This window comes from Lactuca virosa, chromosome 7, assembly GCF_052849685.1.
Source record: "Lactuca virosa cultivar CGN04683 chromosome 7, Lactuca_virosa_CGN04683_v6, whole genome shotgun sequence".
In the NCBI taxonomy this organism is placed as follows: Eukaryota; Viridiplantae; Streptophyta; class Magnoliopsida; order Asterales; family Asteraceae; genus Lactuca; species Lactuca virosa.
This window is the reverse complement of record NC_136432.1, coordinates 110,802,816-110,812,596: the sequence shown is the minus strand read 5'-3', so window position 1 is coordinate 110,812,596 and position 9,781 is coordinate 110,802,816.

The window sequence follows — 9,781 nt, the reverse complement described above, 5'->3', positions numbered from 1 at the left end:
GTATCGGTATAATGAAAAGAAAAGTATAAACCACCACCGTGAGGTGGTGGCTGCCGCCACCAGCCGCCATGTTGGGTGGCGGTGTGCTCTGTTTGTGTTTTGGACTCGTTTGGGGATGCTTGGACAAGAATTGGGCCCAATGAAACCCTAGTGGGCCCAAAGAGACCCTATTGGGCCCAATAAGGCCCATAGTGACCTAAAAGCCCAACCAATGGACTAATGGACTAGTATTGGGTTGGAAAACCCTAATGGCATAAAACCCTAATTTGTGGGAATTGATCGGGACACACACACATGAATTATTTAATAAACTTATAATATTAAATAATAATCATTGGCAAATTAACCAAGGGCAATATTGGACTTAATGGATTATGTCCTTAATGGGTTAAGTAAGAAACACTTAACCCTAATCGTCATTTCATGTGAAAAACCTAATTTCACTTGGGCCTTGATTTGGGCCTTCTTATTGGGCCTTGGCAGTTGGATTATTGATGGGCTATCCAAGAACAAGTAATGGACCAAAATAATTGGATGAGTTTTAGGGTAAGGCCCATGTGAGGACTTAGTCCCAATTTGGAAAACTGCGCCATAGATGGGCCATAATTGGACCTTTATGATTGTGATAATGGGCCATGGGAATTGGACTGGAACAATCGGATGGGCCTTAAGGAAAGACCATGCAGATGTAACGCCCGTGTTTCTAGGCTAGGCATTAATGATGATGTAATAGTATAGGTTAACCTTTGTAACTCGTTTTGAAATAATAGAAATGTATTATTTGAGTATTATGTGTTTTATGCTTAATTGTTGTGATTTAATTGAATTAAGAACAAGAATAAGCGTAATAATAAAATATTAGATAAGCCCTATATCTATGAAGGAAGTTGTAGTGGTCATGACGAGGATTCCGAAAATATATAGAATGTCGAAATCCGAGTTATAACGAAGAAGTTATGACCTGTCGAAGTTTTGCGACAGAACCGATACGACGCTGCATGACGTCAATAGTGAATTTACGATAGAGCGATATTTAACCTTAGTGATCTAAACGAAAATCGTAGAATAAGTTAAACCGAGAGCGTGCATAAGAATAACGTCTAAATCTGACTTCGTATGAGGAAGTTATGATTTTTCGAAGTTTCGACTTAGCGGTATGCAGCCCAAAGTTCGAATATGAGATCGAGTGATTTCTAGACGAAACAATCTAAACGAGAATCGAAGATCTCGTCGATAATAATGCAACGGTGAAAAGACAGACGAAAACGGACGTCAGATGAAGGAATTATGAATGTCTAACGGAGTTTTCCTGTCCCGGCCTACTAAAAATAATATATAAAAGTTAAAGTCAAAATTATCCGACAGAGTCTAAATGGGAGTTGTAGAGCATAATCTCCCCTACGCGTGGATATAAAGAACGTCGAAAACAGAGCTCGTATGCGAAAGATATGAATTTCTGAAGTTCGGGGCACGAACTTCAACCCCTGTGTCAAAGCTCACTACGTGAGCACAGTGGCTCACGACGTGAGCAGGTGATACACACCTTCCAGGGCAAGTGGCCATGACGAACGCAGTGACATATTCGAGCTCACGACGTGAGCATAAGTGGCTCACGATGTGAGCATAGATTCTCAGCCCTATAAATAGAAGTTGAAGGGCAGCCGACCATGGTTACTAATTCCCCACTCTCTCACTCCCGATACTCTCTCTAGCCGTCTTGAAGTACCCCCGAAGCCCCCGTATCATCCCGAGACCCGAAGCGATTCCCGAAGCTCCGAAGATCCCAAGAAGAAAAGAGTTTCCAAGCCGAAGCTCTGCTCGCGAGAAGCCCGGTGTGTGAAGAGATCACAGTTTCACTGAAGAATACTGCTTCAAGAGCCGAAGTGCTGTCTGAGCATCGACTTATCAAGTGAGTGCATAGTCCCTTTCATATACACGATTTTAATACAAGTATTGATGAATGTATTAGATATATATGATATGAGTAAGTGTGTAGTTGCTTTCTATAATACACATATATGAATTATACTCTATGAAATACGTGCTATGTGATTATATACTATCTGTTATGTGGTATGAGTATTGAATGAATATGTTATACAGGTTTTAAGCTGTATATAAACGAGTATATTTTATCTACAAATATGTTGGGTAGAACATGGGTAGATAGTGATGTGTGATGAAATAAAAATGATGAGAGGCCTCGATGTGATTGTGATCTAGTCGTCCAGCAGAATATGGATGACGACCACGGACTTTTCTAGACAGTTCAGTGGAACGCTGGCAGGCTCATAACCTGTAGGTGTAGTGAACTTGGGTGTTCATTTGCTGTATTCTATCCCCCTCATGGTTGCCTTAGGACATTCATTGCTGAGGAAACCCCTTTGCAGTAGTGTCTGTCCCGATGAAAAATCCTAGACTAGGTCCCTTGTGATAGTTGTTGTTTTAGGGACGTAAAGTGAGGATAACGGGAATGAGTAATCGGGTTATTGTTGGTTGGTGAAATTAAATATAATTATTTATTGTGGGTTGAAAACCCTATGTGATCACCAGGCTCCCAAGCCTGACCCACTCAGTTTCTTTGTATTACAGGTAGTGGCGCGAGAGCATAAGTTGGAAAACTTGTGAAGATGTTTTTGTTTATAGACCAGTAGTTGTATATAACTGTGTAAGGTCTATGTTTTATTGTTTATGCTTTTGTGTCTGTATCGGAACATGACATCCCAAGTTTTGATATATAATGAAAATACATTTCTTTAAGAAATGCTTTGATAAACCTTATTTTATCATGTATTGTTTTGGGGACAAATTCCGTAACTCTTTTAAATCAATGGATTTACTCTGAAATTATTTTAAAAGCATAAATGAAACCGGTCTTTTCTGGTCGTGAATTTGGGGATGTCACAGTTGGTATCAGAGCATTAGTTTAAGCAAACTAGGAATTTGTAGGATTTCTGGACTTAAACTTAGAATGCCTAATCGAAGATTGTGGGGTGAGTGTCTGCTGTATTTTAGACACGAGCACTAGTTTATTTTAGGAAAGTTGCCTAAAATGCCTTTATGTGCTAAATGTTATATGTTGCCATATATGATATTATTTGTTCAGGTCTACGGTTTGTTGCCAACCAGATCTGGAAACCTTATGTGTTTAGGGTTCTAAGCGTAGGACTACGGTATTAGAACTAGCATGTAAACGTTTTGGAGTGATAATGATGATTTGATTATCTATTGTGATTAAGGATCTAAATTCACCTTGTTCGGTGTATAGATCAACAATGGCAAGAACAAGAAGTGGAGTTGGAAACGTGAACGAAAATAGGAATCAACCACCTGTAATTGAGCAAATACCTGTTGTAGCAGCAGCACCTGAGCCAATGACAATGGCTGGTGTACAATTGATGATTCAAACGATGTTGGATCATCATATGGAAGAAACAAGACATCTGCTTCAGCAGAATCGTGAAGAACCTTTGATGCCGATTGTAGAGCCCGAATTAAGTGAAGGGCAATCGGAAGGAGGAAACTTCAGTGGGATTATTGGTCAAGCCAACCCACCGTTGATTAGACAAAACAACCCAGAGGGAGGAATTGATGGACTTGGATGCAAGTACAAAGACTTTTTGACTTGCAAACCATCGACCTTCACTGGAAAGGAGGATCCGATCTGAGTTATGCATTGAATCTTGGAAATGGAGCTAGCCTTCATGACGTGTGGCTGCAGAGGCAAGTTACAGACCACTTTCGCAGTACGTCAGTTCAAGGGTGGAGCTGTTCGTTGGTGGAACACTCTGGGGAAGACCCTAAGCCCTAATGATCCACTACAACTAACTTGGGCAGAGTTCTTGGTGCAATTCAAGCGCAAGTTCTGCTCGGCCCAAAATCTGCTAGAGTTGGAGAACAAGTTTCTGACATTGGCAAAAGGCAGCATGTCAGTTGATGAATACACCAATGCCTTTACAGACAAAATGGAGTTTGCTTTGCGCATCGTCCCAGATGAGCTGACAAAAGTTGACCGGTACGCGAAGGGACTCCCGTGGGAGTTCGTTGTGCCAGTACGTCAGGCACCTACTCTGGAGGCAGCTATTTGGGCTGCCAAGTCTGTTGAGGACATGATCAAGGGAAGAACCGCCAACAAGGTTGAAGTTGGTGATAAGAGGAAGTTTGAAGGAACTTCGGGTTCCAGCAAGAAAAGCAAATTTTCGAAGTCTGATTCGAAAAAGTTTGGAGGAGGAAAAGGGGCTGAATTGAAATGGTGTGAAAAGTGCAAGAAAAAGCACTCTGGGAAATGTAGTGAGCAAGTGACTTACTACAAGTGTGGAAAGACGGGGAATTATGCCAACGAGTGTCCGTCCAGCAAGAGAGTGTGTTTTGGATGTAACTAAGAGGGGCACATTTTGAAAGACTGTCCTAAAAAGAAGGAGGCAGCAAGACCCAATATTCCACCAAAGCCGAAGGCGAGAGCCTTTCAGATGACACTTGAGGCTGCGAAAGATGAAGCTGATGTCGCTTCAGGTACCTTTCTAGTAAACAAATTGCCTACCCAAATTTTATTTGATTTTGGAGCCAACTACTCCTTTATTTCGCATGAATTTGGTAGAAAACTAGCTTTGCCTGTTGATAGACTAGATAATGTTTTATTAGTCGAAGTTGCTAGTGGCAATTTTATACCTATTAGCCATCGTATGAAAAACGTCTTAATTGATTTGAATGGGAATAAGTTCCATGAGGAATTATTGCCTATTGAGTTAAATGGTTTCGACATCGTGCTGGGAATGGATTGGCTTAGCACCAATGATGCCGAAATACTGTGCAAGAAGAAGATTGTAAAAGTAAACCCGCCAGGGAAAGAGTCATTTATGGTGTATGGGGACAAACACAGAGTAAATTCTGGGATTATTTCTCTAATGAAAGCCAGAAAGTGTTTGGCCAAAGGATGTACATCATATTTGGCATTCGTGATTGATGCAAAGAAGGAGAAAAAGGAGATACAGAGCACTCCTGTGGTGTGTGATTATCCGGAAGTATTTCCCGAAGATCTTCCTGGATTACCGCCTGATCGACAAGTAGAATTCCGTATCGACTTGTTTCCAGGAACCACGCCAATAGCAAAAGCACCGTACCGATTAGCACCAACAGATATGAAGGAGCTGATGATGCAACTTCAGGAGTTATTGGACAAAGGTTTCATTAGACCTAGTTCATCACCCTGGGGAGCTCCGATGTTATTCGTAAAGAAAAAGGACGAGAGTATGAGGATGTGCATTGATTACAGAGAGCTGAATAAGGCAATGATAAATAATAGATATCCATTGCCAAGGATTGATGACCTGTTCGATCAGCTACAAGGTTCAAGCTATTTCTCAAAGATCGATCTTAGGTCAGGATATCATCAGCTGAAGGTGAGAGAGTAGGATATCGAGAAGACTGCATTCAGAACACGATATGGACTCTACGAGTTCTTGGTTATGTCGTTTGGACTAACTAATGCTCCAGCAGCATTCATGGATTTAATGAACATGGTTTGTAATTTGTTCCTTGATAAATCTGTGATAGTGTTCATAGATGACATTCTGATTTACTCGAAAAGCCAAGAGGAGCATGGCAGACACTTGCGAGAAGTGTTAGAAATCTTGAAAAAGGAGAAGTTGTATGCAGAGTTCTCCAAATGTGATTTTTGGATTCGAGAAGTCCAATTCTTGGGTCACGTGGTCAACCAAGAAGGGATAATGGTTGATCCAGCAAAGATTGAAGTTGTGATGAAGTGGGAACAACCGAAAAGTCCCACGGAGATCCGAAGCTTTTTGGGATTAGCTGGATATTACCGAAGGTTTATCCAAGGCTTTTCTTCGATCGCTACTCCATTAACAGCTTTGACTCACAAAGGAGCTACTTATGCTTGGAGTGATAAGCATAAAGAAGCATTTGAGTTGCTAAAGAAGAATCTATGTGAACCACCGATTCTTTCTCTACCCGATGGGGTTGAAGACTTCGCTGTCTATAGGATGCATCTGGTGTTGGATTGGGTTGTGTGTTGACCCAAATAGAAAAGGTGATAGCATATGCGTCTCGACAGCTGAAAGAGCATGAAAAGAACTACCCACCTCATGATCTGGAGTTGGAAGCGGTAGTATTTGCTCTAAAGATATGGAGGCATTACCTCTATGGCACGAAGTGCAAACTTTTCATTGATCATAAGAGTCTCCAATTTCTCTTTAATCAGAAGGAATTAAATATGAGGCAACGACGCTGGCTAGAGTTACTTAAGGACTACGACTTTGAGATACTTTACCACCCCGGTAAAGCTAATGTTGTTGCTGATGCTCTCAGTCGGAAACTCAATCTTGAAAGAAAAAGGCCAAGAGCGTTGAGAATAGAAGTTGTCTTGACAATTGTGGAGAGCATAAAGAAAGCTCAAGAAGAAGATTTTGAGAAGAATGACCGAAAGGAAGAACGTTTGGGCAAAACGTTAGTGTTTGGTATAAACAGTCACAGACTGAAGGTATTCCAAGATCGAATTTGGGTGCCTAAGTCAGGAGGAATAAGAGATCTTCTGATGGAAGAAGCTCACAAAACCATGTACTTGATACATCCCGGTAGCACTAAAATGTATAGGCACCTAAAACCCTACTACTGGTGGCCGACGATGAAGCTTGATGTAGCAAAGTATGTGGCCGAGTGTGTGACATGTGCTAGAGTTAAGGCACAACATCAGAAAACATATGGGAGTTTAGAACCTTTACCTGTACCTATGGGTAAGTGGGAAGACATCGCTATGGATTTTGTCACTAAACTGCCCAAAACAAAGAACGGTCACGACATGATTTGGGTGGTCGTGGATCGCTTCACTAAGAGTGCGCACTTCATAGCTGCCAATGAGAAATGCTCTATGGATAAGCTTGCGAATTCTTACGTGAAGGAAATTGTGAGGCTTCACGGTGTTCCCTTAACGATTGTATCGGATCGTGACAGCCGTTTCACCTCAAGGTTTTGGAAAAGTCTACAAGAGGAATTGGGTATGAAGTTGTGTTTGAGTACAGCTTACCATCCACAGACTGATGGTCAGAGCGAACGAACGATACAAACGCTTGAAGATATGCTGAGAGCATGTACCCTGGAATTCCAAGGTAACTGGGATGAACATTTACCTTTGGTAGAATTTTCCTACAATAATAGTTTCCACTCGAGCATTAAGATGGCACCTTATCAAGCTTTGTACGGACAGAAGTGTCGTACGCTGTCTTGTTGGCTTGAGGCTGGGGAAAAGCACTTTATGGGACCTGAGATAGTCCATCAAACTACTGAAAAGTTGAAAATGATTAGGGAGAGAATGTTAGCAGCTCAGGATCGTCAAAAGAGCTATGCTGACAACAAGAGAAGACCGATGACTTTTGAAGTTGGAGATTCGGTTTTACTTAAAGTCTCGCCGTGGAAGGGACTTATAAGATTTGGTAAAAGGGGAAAGTTAAGTCCAATATTTATTGGACCATTTAAAGTTCTTCAGAATATTGGGAACCAAACTTACAAGCTCGAATTACCCTAAGAACTGAATGGAATTCATAACACTTTCCATGTGTGTTATTTGAGGAAGTTCACGGGAGAAGTTCCCGACATAATTCCAATTTCTGAGTTAAGAATTGATGAGAACAAAAGGTTAATTGAAGAACCAGAGGCAATCGTTGAAGAAGTTACGACGTAAGATGGTCGAATTAGTGCTTTTCCGTTGGAAACATACGAATGGGCCAAATCTCACCTGGGAGACGGAGAGTAACATGATGAGTCGCTATCCACATTTGTTTGTTGATGTGTGATTCCGGGAACGGAATCATCCTAAGGGGGAGAGAATTGTAACTCCCGTGTTTCTAGGCTAGGCATTAATGATGATGTAATAGTCTAGGTTAACCTTTGTAACTCGTTTTGAAATAATAGAAATGTATTATTTGAGTATTATGTGTTTTATGCTTAATTGTTGTGATTTAAATGAATTAAGAACAAGAATAAGCGTAATAATAAAATATTAGATAAGCCCTATATCTATGAAGGAAGTTGTAGTGGTCGTGACGAGGATTCCGAAAATATATAGAATACCGAAATCCGAGTTATAACGAAGAAGTTATGACCTGTCGAAGTTTCGCGACAGAACCGATATGACGCTGCATGACGTAAATAGTGAATTTACGATAGAGCGATATTTAACCTTAGTGATCAAAACGAAAGTCGTAGAATAAGTTAAACCGAGAGCGTGCATAAGAAGAACGTCTAAATCTGACTTCGTATGAGGAAGTTATGATTTTTCGAAGTTCCGACTTAGCGGTATACAACCCAAAGTTCGAATATGAGATCGAGTGATTTCTAGAAGAAAAAATCTAAACGAAAATCGAAGATCTCGTCGATAGTAATGCAACGGTGAAAAGACAGACGAAAACGGACGTCAGATGAAGGAGTTATGAATTTCTACTGGAGTTTTCCTGTCCCGGCCTACTAAAAATAATATGATAAAAGTTAAATTCAAAATTAGCCGACAGAGTCTAAACAAGAGTTGTAGAGCATAATCTCACCTACGCGTGGATATAAAGAACGTCGAAAACGGAGCTCGTATGCGAAAGATATTAATTTCTGAAGTTCGGGGCACGAACTTCAACCCCTGTGTCAGAGCTCACGACGTGAGCACAGTGGCTCACGACGTGAGCAGGTGATACTGTCACACCCCTAAACCAAGGATGGCAGAAACGTCCGGGGGTGGAGGACTTCGTGTATAGTATCACAACAACGAGTATAATAGTGCTCAAAGTAAATACAACCATCATAAATATAATTGAAAAGGTTACACCATAGAATAAGTTTACATGTTTCAAAATCAATTACATTATGATGACAAAATGAACTGTTTGACGATTTATCGTCCCATCCTCAAAATGCTGTTGGTTTTCCTGTTTCACTGATTTCCCGAGAATACAAGTAGTTTTGAAAAAGTGTCAACAATTAAGTTTGTGAGTTCATAAGAGTTTTGTTTGAGAAAGAAACCGTTTTCCTTGTAAAAGCGATAGAGTTTGATTTCCAGAAAATCCAATATTTTCTTAGTTAAGTGTGAGAAGAATGTTCCTATGTTATGTGATAATGAACCCTAGAACGAACCATAGATCCCTTCTATAATCACTTAGCGTATATAAGTTATAAAAATTTAAGTTAAATAAACCGTTGAATATAATGGGTCTGCCCTAGGTCCACAACCAAACAAGGAACAGGAGATAAGGCGGGCCCACCAATTCTAAGTCGATTGTGACTAGATTCTTATATAACTCTAGCATATACACTTAGCAATTATAGCTGAAGCCTAACAATTCTAGACGTAATGTAGTTTTAATAGAGATATGTTTCCAAAGAAAATCCGATATTTTCCTTAAAGCGTGAATCGTAAGTTTCTATATTAATAATTAGTGCATCCTAGAATTTCCTATAGTTTCCTTCTATAATCTCTAAGTGTATATAAGTTATATAAAATTTAAGTTAGATAGACCGTCGAATGTAATGGGTCTCCCCTAGGCCCACAACCAAACAAGGAACAGGAAATAAAGCGGACCCACCAATTCTAAGTCGATCATGACTAAATTCTATATAACTCTAGCATATACACTTAGTAAGTATGGCTGAAAACTAACAATTCTAGATAGAATGTAGTCTTAAAAACCAAAGACCGAGACTATGCTTATCATAATTCATCAAGTAGTGGTAGTGGACATAAACTATACATATCGTAATTCACCAAATAGTGGTAGTGATAGTG